Raw genomic sequence first — 10,000 nt, 5'->3', positions numbered from 1 at the left:
CTCTCTGAACACTTGCTAGGAAATCTCCAAGGACTGGAAGAGTGCCAGTCTCCTGTTGAAGTCACAGGGCCAAAGGACTTCACCATCTACTGAATTGCTGAATTGCTGGAAAGTGTTGTTTCCAGTACACAAGGGAAGATCTGCAGTCTCGACGCCAGCAGCAACGCCAGTGAGCAGTGGGTATCGGCCCCGGCTCCAAGTGACCCCGTCTCGACGCCGGTATCGACGCCAGTGAGGAGTGAGTATCGGCTCTACCTCCAAGCGACCCCGTCCCGACGCCGCTGCTGATCGCATCGACTCGACGCCCTTCTCGACGCCGTGAGCGCTGCTCCGGCCCGACATCCCTCGACACCGCTGCGGATTGACCCGACTCCGAGGCACGATCGACGCCGACCTCTCGACGCCGTGGATCATCGTTTTCTTCGTTTCTCAAGGTACTGTACTTGTGGGGTCTGTTGCGACTCCAGGCTCGACGTAGCGCTCCTCGCGGTCGACGCCGAACCTTGGGAATCTTGTAGACTCGACGTCGTGTGACTCCTGTGGGGGTTACATTGTTGCCAAAGAACTGTGCTCAGAAGAATACTTTGCTAAAGAACTATTTGCCAAGAAGAAACCTTACTTGAACTATTATTTTTCCTTCCAAAGAGTATTTATTAAGACTGTGGTATATTTTTGTCGTTATTTGGTCTTGTACTAAGCCTTATATAAAAATACTATTTTTATAATAACTTCTGTGTCGTGTCCATCTGTAGTGTATTCACTTTATTACTGTATGTGGTCATAAATGCTTAACACACTGCCTCTGAGATAAGCCTGTCTGCTCTGCCAAGCTACCAAGGGGGTAGCAGGGGTTATCTGAGTGTGTAATCCCCTTTCCCTGACTAGAGTTGGTTGGTCCCTATTTGTCAGAAGTGTATACCTCTGCCAACTAGAGACCGCCGGTTCTAACATTGGTGGTCAGCGGTGAGGATTTGAACTTTGCATTTATGACTCATGTGCAGTGATTAGTGTACGCTACATAGTGAAAGCAGACCATAACGCAGCCACAGTCTGTTTGGTAGGATATTCTATTTTTGTTCTCCGCTTTCCTGGAGCTTATTTTTTTAAACACTGCCAGTTTTGACCATGGAGCATGCCAGAGCTGCTACACCTGTGGAGATTGTTGTGGGGGAATTTGATAAGGAGAAGATAGATTCCTACGTGCTAAAGGATCTAAAAGGATTTTGCAAGCAGTTTAAAGTTCCTACCACAGGTCTCACAAGGAAAGACGACTTCCTCAAAGCGCTGAAGGCCTGGTTAGAGGCCAGGAATCCCTCTGATCCGGTGGTGGTACCGGAAGAGGAAGAAGAAGAGGAAGAGCCCACAGGTGGGCCAGTGTCATCTCCAGGCAGTAGTGCGTCCTCTAGGAGCATTTCCCCCGAAGAATTAGAAGACAGGGAGAAGGAGAGGGGGTACAAGTTAGAAATGGCAAAACTTAAATTAGGAGGGCAGTTGGAATTAGAGAATGCGAGAAGCAAGAGAGAAGCTGAAATGGAGAGCAAAAGATTAGATTTTGAGAGAGAGAAATTAGCGTTTGAACGTGAGAAGATGGTGAGGGAGATGGAGCTTAAAACTAAGAGTTTAGAGTTGAATCCCTCTGGTGGCAGCACTCCATCTGTGCCTGCAGAAAGTAGGTTTTATTTTCCTAAAGATGTGATCAAGGATTACAGTAAGAATGAAGATATTAGCCAATGGTTTAAAGCATATGAGTTAGCATTGTTGGCCCACCGGGTCCCTGAGAAGGTTTGGGGAACGGGGTTGTGGAGCCGCTTTACAAACGAGGGGAGAGATACCTTGTTGAGCCTTCCTGCTGAGGATAGGATGTCTTATACTCATATGAAAGATGCTTTAATGCTGAGATATGGCTTAACTCCAGAAAAGTACAGACAATCCTTTAGAGAATGTAAGAAGTTGCCTGGTACTACGTGGGTTGAATATGTGTCTTTTTTCTGCAGAACCATGGATGGTTGGATAAAGGGTAGCAAGGTTGATAGTTATGATGCTCTTTATGATTTGTTTGCTTGGGAGCACTTGTCTAATAACTGTTTTCCAGAGCTACGCCAGCACCTTGTTGATAGCAAGCTATCTAACCCTAGAAAACTTGCTGAGGAGGCGGACCGCTGGGTCAGTACCAGGGTCCACAAGGGTCCAGTGGGAGACTCAGCCAAAGGTGGGCAGGGTCCCCAGCAGAAGAGTGGGGGGGACAGGGGTAAACAGAGGGAGTTTCAGAAAGGGCCCCAAAGTAGTCCCCAAGGGAACCAAGGGAAGGGTTCCCAGCCTCCCCCTGTAAAGAAGCCAGAGGCCCCGACAGGTAAACCTGTTCACAGGGGCCCCATGACCTGCTATGCCTGTAAGCAGGTGGGACACCGTTATTATGATCCCCAGTGTCCCATGAAGGATTCGAATGCACCGCCGCGTGCACCCCCTCGTCAGGTAGCGAGTGTAGCCCTGGGAGGGGATGAGATGGGTGCCCCCGGTGGGTGGGGTCCCGCAGAAATGTCCCTGGTCTCTTTAGGAGACGTGGAAATGGTCCCTCCAACCCCTCTGCCTAGTAACACTAAGAAATATAGGCAGTGGGTGACCATTAATGGCCATAGGGTGGAAGCTCTCAGAGACACCGGAGCGAGTGTGACAGCTGTCAAGTGTCACTTGGTGTCCAGAGAGCAGGTGGTCCCTCATGCATTCTACCCCGTTGTAGCTGCTGACAACTCACAGAGTCAGTGTGAGGTAGCTCAAGTTCCTTTTGAGTGGGGGGGGGGTCTCAGGTACTCTTCAGGTTGCTGTGAGGCCCGCCATGCCTGTTGATTGTCTCCTGGGCAATGATTTGGAGGACTCCCCTTGGGCTAAGGTGGAGAGAAAAGCGCATCTGGAAATGTTGGGTCTGCCTGAGTGGGTGTGTGCGACCACCCGGTCCATGTCAGTCAGTAAGGGTGTTGATGGGGGCCCGGAGCCTGAAAGTATGGCCCAGGTCCCAACCGTGAAGAGAAGAGACAGGGGGCGCGGGAAACCGTCCCCCATCGTTCCCGCGGTCCAGGAGGGAGCAGACCCTGAGGGGGATGCCCTGGAACCGACAGGAGAACAAGTGGCCGAACTGGGAGACCTGCCCGAGCTGACCTATTGGCAGCAGGATGGTGGTCCCTCCAGGGAGGAATTTTGTGCTGAGCAGAAAGTGTGCCCTTCTCTTGTGGGTATGAGGCAGCAGGCCTCAGCCCAAACGACAGGTGATCAGTCAGGATCACATTGGGTCTACTGGGAGAATGACCTCCTGTATAGCGAGCCTAAGGCTGCTAAATCTGGGTCAGCCCGTGTGCTGGTGGTACCCCAGCGCTTCAGAGCCTTCCTACTGGGGTTGGCTCATGACGTTCCGTTAGCTGGACATCTGGGGCAGGACAAGACCTATGACAGGCTTGTCACCCATTTTTATTTGCCCCAGATGAGAAGGGATTCAGATATCCATTGTAGGACCTGTCAAACTTGCCAGGCAAGTGGGAAAAGTGGGCGGAAGCAGAAGGCTCCCCTCCAACCTTTTCCCGTCGTCAGTACCCCCTTTGAGCGAGTGGGGATTGACATTGTGGGGCCACTGGACCCCAAGACAGCCATGGGCAACAGGTTTATCCTGGTCTTGGTGGACCATGCCACCCGGTACCCGGAAGCCATCCCTCTCCGAACAGTGACGGCCCCCGTGGTGGGACGGGCACTGATGGGTGTTTTCTCCCGCATGGGGTTCCCCAGAGAGGTGGTGTCAGACCGGGGAACCAACTTCATTTCGAATTATATGAAGTCTCTGTGGAAGGAGTGTGGGGTAACCTACAAGTTTACCACTCCTTACCACCCTCAAGGTAATGGGCTGGTTGAGAGATTCAACCGGACCCTAAAAGGCATGATCATGGGTCTTGAAGAACCAATGAGGCGTAAATGGGACGTCCTCTTGCCATGCCTGCTGTTTGCTTACCGTGAGGTGCCACAGAAGTCTCTAGGGTTCAGCCCCTTTGAGCTTTTGTATGGTCACCCGGTAAGAGGACCTTTGAGTCTGGTCAAAGAAGGCTGGGAGCAATCTCCCAGGAAACCTCCCCAGGATGTATATAGTTACATGCTGGCCTTTAGGAACCAGACTCGGCGCTTCAGAGATCTTGCTCAGGCAAATCTGGAGGCCAGCCAGGAAGAGATGAAGCGGTGGTACGATCAGAATGCCACTCTGGTTGAGCTTCAACCTGGTCAGAAAGTTTGGGTCATGGCCCCTGTGGAACCTTGTGCGCTCAAGGACAGGTGGACTGGACCATTTGAGGTTGTGGAGAAGAAGAGCGATGTCACCTACTTGGTGGACTTGAAATCTCCCAGGAACCCCTTAAGGGTCCTGCATGTCAACCGGTTAAAGCCCCACTTAGAAAGGTCCGAAGTGGGCATGCTCCTTGCCACAGATGCTGGGATGGAGGAGGAGAGTGAGCCTCTTCCTGACCTCCTGTGTGCAAAAGAAAAAGATGGGTCAGTGGATGGTGTTGTCCTCTCTGACACACTGACCCCTGAGCAGCAGCAAGATTGTCGCCACCTGTTGGTACAATTCCCTGATCTGTTCTCCTTAATCCCTGGTGTCACTCAGTGGTGTGTCCATGATGTGGACACCGGGGACAGCACTCCTGTGAGGCACAAGGCCTACAGGGTGACTGACAAGGTCAGAGCATACATCAAGGAGGAGGTCTCCAAGATGTTTGCCTTAGGGGTGGTTGAGTCCTCTAGCAGTCCTTGGGCCAGCCCAGTGGTCTTGGTCCCAAAGGCTGCAGCGCCTGGTGCTTCACCAGAACTTCGGTTCTGTGTGGATTACCGAGGACTCAATTCGGTCACCAAGACTGACGCGCACCCCATCCCCAGAGCTGATGAGCTCATCGATCGGTTGGGGGCTGCCCGGTACCTTAGTACGTTTGATCTAACGTCTGGGTACTGGCAGATCGCCTTGACTGATGGTGCAAAAGAGAGATCTGCATTCTCCACACCAGATGGGCACTACCAGTTCCGTGTGATGCCCTTTGGGATGAAGAATGCCCCTGCCACATTCCAGAGGTTGGTTAACCAGGTATTGGCCGGGCTGGAAGATTTCAGCGCCGCCTACCTGGACGATATAACAGTGTTCAGCGCCAGCTGGGAGGAACACTTGCGCCACCTCCAGGAAGTGTTGTTGGCCCTGCGCAGAGCAGGCCTCACAATCAAGGCTAGGAAGTGCCAGATTGGGCAGGGTTCAGTGGTGTACTTGGGGCACCAAGTAGGGAGTGGCAAGGTGGCCCCCTTGCAACCCAAGATAGATACCATCCTGGCTTGGGAACCGCCCAAAACCCAGACTCAGGTGAGAGCCTTCTTGGGTCTCACGGGTTACTACAGGAGGTTTGTCAAGGGGTATGGCAACATCGTGCACCCCTTGACCTCGCTGACTTCCCGGAAGCAGCCGAGACTTGTGATCTGGACTGACGCCTGTCAGAAAGCCTTTGACACCCTGAAAACTGCCATGTGTACAGCACCGGTCATCCAGGCACCCGACTTTTCAAAAGAATTCATTGTCCAGACGGACGCTTCAGAGCATGGTGTGGGGGCTGTTCTAGCACAGATGAATGAGGAGGGCCGAGACTTACCTGTAGCCTTCATCAGTCGGAGGTTACTTCCCAGGGAACAAAGGTGGAGTGCGATAGAGCGTGAGGCATTTGCTGTGGTCTGGGCGCTGAAGAAGCTAAGACCCTACTTGTTTGGGTCTCACTTCCGGGTTCAGACAGACCACAGGCCCCTCAGATGGTTAATGCAGATGAGGGGTGAGAACCCAAAGCTGTTGAGGTGGTCCATTTCCCTACAGGGGATGGACTTTACGGTGGAACACCGCCCTGGTACAGATCACGCCAATGCTGATGGTCTGTCCAGATTTTTCCGCCTTAGTGATGAGGACTCCCTGGGTGAAGGGTAGTTCTCCCCACATTTCAGCTGGAGGGGACACGTGTTAGACCTGGCATCATTGGCATGAGTCTCTCCTCCATTTTTTTCTGTTTGCCTCCTCTGTTTACGATGTTATTGCTTTGGGCACTGTGCCACTGCTGATCAGTGCCACAGTGCAAGTGCTCCCTATGTTAAATTGTTACATTGATTGGTGTTACCATGATTGGCTTGGTTGACTTACTGTTCAGACCCTAGTCTAGTGCACTGCGTGTGCCAAGGGCGTGTAAGTTAACTGCTGCTGGTGGGCTTGCAGCACTGGTTGTGCCACCCACAGAAGCAGCGTGCAAAATGTGTCTCAGGCCTGCCACCGCGGCGCCTGCGTGCAGTCCCTGACTGCCATGTCGACTTGGTAAGGAAACCTACTTACCAGTCTCTAAACCTTCACTTTGCCACATTTCAGACACCTCTATGGTAGGCCCTAGGGCAGGGTGCATTGTTGGTAAAAGGTAGGTCATGCCCTGACGTGTGTGGCATGACCTAATAGTGAATTACAGCCATTTTCGTTTTTCACTATTGAAGGGCTACCTGCCTCCAATAGGCCAGACTGGGCAGACTGATTATTAACTCCATTATAATCTATCTGACTCAGGGAGCATGGTAGCAAGTCGAGTTTAGTATCCCTGAACTCAGAATTTAATAACACACCCTTTAGGATGGATGGTTTTTAAATTCTATGTTTGAAAATAGCACTTTTAGAAAGTGGCTATTTTCTTGTCCAACTATCTACCGGTCTCTGCTGGTTTGGTGTGTGTGTCAGGGGCTGGGTGGCTCCAGAGGTCTGAGTGAGTCAGTGTGGGGTGAATGGGGCGTTTACACGTAGAGTGAGGGAAGAGTAGCCTGCCCTGCCTGACACAATACTGGCTCCGCCTCCTGCTGGGCGACTGATAGCCCTGCTCCTGCCAGTGACAATACTGGCTCCGCCTCCTGCTGGGCGGCTGAGGACTCTGCCCTGCTCAGTGAATAGGCCAGGTGCCTCTGCCCGGCAACACCCACAACAAACCTGAGATGGTGGGAATCGCCCCGCTTGGACAAAGGGAACAAAGGGAAAAAGGGGTATAAGAGAAGAACCCCTGAACCAAGAACTGAGATCACTTCTGACAAGGAAACCTGTACCAAGGACAAGAAGCCTGCTGATCTAAGGACTTGCCTCCCCTTTCTGCCAGAGTGTTGTTTTGCTGTGGAGGAACCTGAAAGCTGCTTCTTTATTTTTGCCAAGGAACAAGGAGAGAGGAACTTGGTGTGTACTCTCTGAACACTTGCTAGGAAATCTCCAAGGACTGGAAGAGTGCCAGTCTCCTGTTGAAGTCACAGGGCCAAAGGACTTCACCATCTACTGAATTGCTGAATTGCTGGAAAGTGTTGTTTCCAGTACACAAGGGAAGATCTGCAGTCTCGACGCCAGCAGCAACGCCAGTGAGCAGTGGGTATCGGCCCCGGCTCCAAGAGACCCCGTCTCGACGCCGGTATCGACGCCAGTGAGGAGTGAGTATCGGCTCTACCTCCAAGCGACCCCGTCCCGACGCCGCTGCTGATCGCATCGACTCGACGCCCTTCTCGACGCCGTGAGCGCTGCTCCGGCCCGACATCCCTCGACACCGCTGCGGATTGACCCGACTCCGAGGCACGATCGACGCCGACCTCTCGACGCCGTGGATCATCGTTTTCTTCGTTTCTCAAGGTACTGTACTTGTGGGGTCTGTTGCGACTCCAGGCTCGACGTAGCGCTCCTCGCGGTCGACGCCGAACCTTGGGAATCTTGTAGACTCGACGTCGTGTGACTCCTGTGGGGGTTACATTGTTGCCAAAGAACTGTGCTCAGAAGAATACTTTGCTAAAGAACTATTTGCCAAGAAGAAACCTTACTTGAACTATTATTTTTCCTTCCAAAGAGTATTTATTAAGACTGTGGTATATTTTTGTCGTTATTTGGTCTTGTGCTAAGCCTTATATAAAAATACTATTTTTATAATAACTTCTGTGTCGTGTCCATCTGTAGTGTATTCACTTTATTACTGTATGTGGTCATAAATGCTTAACACACTGCCTCTGAGATAAGCCTGTCTGCTCTGCCAAGCTACCAAGGGGGTAGCAGGGGTTATCTGAGTGTGTAATCCCCTTTCCCTGACTAGAGTTGGTTGGTCCCTATTTGTCAGAAGTGTATACCTCTGCCAACTAGAGACCGCCGGTTCTAACACGTACTCATAAAATACTCAATATCTAGATTCCAAAAAAGTGCTTCCAGCGAAAAGAGCTGAAAGAACACTATGGGATGTAAACCTGAGTACCTTTCAATAATATGTTCTCCATCCATGCATACCACCTACATGATAAAAATCATCTCATTTGTGAACGGATGACCGCGTGGCCTAATGGATAAGGCGTCTGACTTAGGATCAGAAGATTGAGGGTTAGAGTCCCTTCGTGGTCGTTTTTGGCCAATGGTCACACAATCTGCTTTACATTCAGAGTGGAAAAAGTCTTTTCCAATACTCTTGTAGTCCTCACTTTCTCATTACTAATCATTAATAAAGTGGAGTACATACTGTAAACTCATTCAGGTTGCATCTTCAGTCTAACTACTTGTGCATTTTAGTGGCATTAAAAAGTGCTTCTATGCCGACGCACTGAATATGTAATAGGTTTGCAGAATTTTGACGTGACAGAATGGGTTTTTAGCTGAAGTGTGTGTAGAAGAACTGCAAGGTGTGTGCCTATGTGTGCATAGAGTGCTACATGTGTAAAGTCTGTATGATTTGGGCAGTTAAAGTGCTGATTTTGCCTCCGAGTAAGAAAAGTACTACAAAAAATGTATAAAGGATCGGCACATTGGCTGCCTTTGCTGATGCCCCCGTTGCCTAATTTGTAGTGCAATGGTTAAGTTGCAGAGTGTGGTTGAACTTGGTTAGGAGACTTGGTGCCTCTTTCCGTGTCCTGCTGATGATAAGGATGGCTTGATACCATTTTCTAAGCCCAGTATATTGAGAAAAGAAGTAAGTGAAGAAGAAGTGTGGAGTCGAAAGTGGTTCTCCAATTTCTCTCCACTTGCTAAAATTGCAAAGTCTCCATTATAGCATAGAAGAGAGCGTTAAAGTCGGGGATGGAAGAGGATGAAAATGGGAAGTTTACTTATAGAGAGAAGTGAGAAATGCCCTGTGTGCACACACCGGTGTCTGACCATAGAATACATTTAAATAATGTCTCTAGAAAAGAGCTATGCATGTGTGCCTCAGTGGCCTAATGGATAAGGCACTGGCCTCCTAAGCCAGGGATTGTGGGTTCGAGTCCCATCTGAGGTGATAACAAAAATCCTGCCTCTTTCTTTTCCAGAAAATTAGGTAGATTTATTACATGCTTCCTCTCGGAAGTTTATGAGGGATTAGGTACTTTGAAACTGTCCCGTTTTACTTGTGTACACTTCACAGTCATGTTAGTGTTCTGAAACTGCAAAGTAGATTTTCAAATGCCTATTTTTGTGAGATGCATTTTCGACCGGCCAGAACATATTCCTTTGGAAAAAATGATTTGAATTGGATTGGTGTGAATCTTGTTTCTAGAGGTGGTGACAGGCTGTCAGCTACTTGAATAGGTCAAGCCAGGATTCATAAAACTTATACAACCTATGTGAGTGTGAAAAATTAGCATATGCAGGAAGGAGCAATTTGTACTACTTTCAAAACAGTTTCACTCCACGTCTGGAAACGTCCAGAGCTATGTAGAGCATACAAATGAGCTTTAAACTCATGAGGAAAGAGGTTTGTATGCAAAAAGGAAAACAAAAGCATATCGTACTCATAAAATTCTCAATATATAGATTCCAAAAAAGTGCTTCCAGCGAAAAGAGCTGAAAGAACACTATGGGATGTAAACCTGAATACCTTTCAATAATATGTTCTCCATCCATGCATACCACCTACATGATAAAAATCATCTCAGGTGAACGGATGACTGCGTGGCCTAATGGATAAGGCATCTGACTTCGGATCAGAAGATT

At 49.8% G+C, this 10,000-nt stretch overlaps 1 non-coding gene across 1 annotated transcript; it reads left to right on the top strand.

Moving 5' to 3' along the window:
- The first annotated feature begins 9,232 nt into the window (after nucleotides 1–9,232).
- TRNAR-CCU (transfer RNA arginine (anticodon CCU)) lies at nucleotides 9,233–9,305 on the top strand. Its single transcript has one exon. It is a non-coding gene; the product is annotated as a tRNA-Arg (tRNA).
- Nucleotides 9,306–10,000: the final 695 nt, after the last annotated feature.

Source organism: Triturus cristatus, chromosome 4_1 (genome assembly GCF_964204655.1).
Source record: "Triturus cristatus chromosome 4_1, aTriCri1.1, whole genome shotgun sequence".
NCBI classification, from domain to species: Eukaryota; Metazoa; Chordata; class Amphibia; order Caudata; family Salamandridae; genus Triturus; species Triturus cristatus.
The sequence above is the reverse complement of the archived record's forward strand: the minus strand, read 5'-3'. Positions and strand labels throughout refer to the sequence as shown.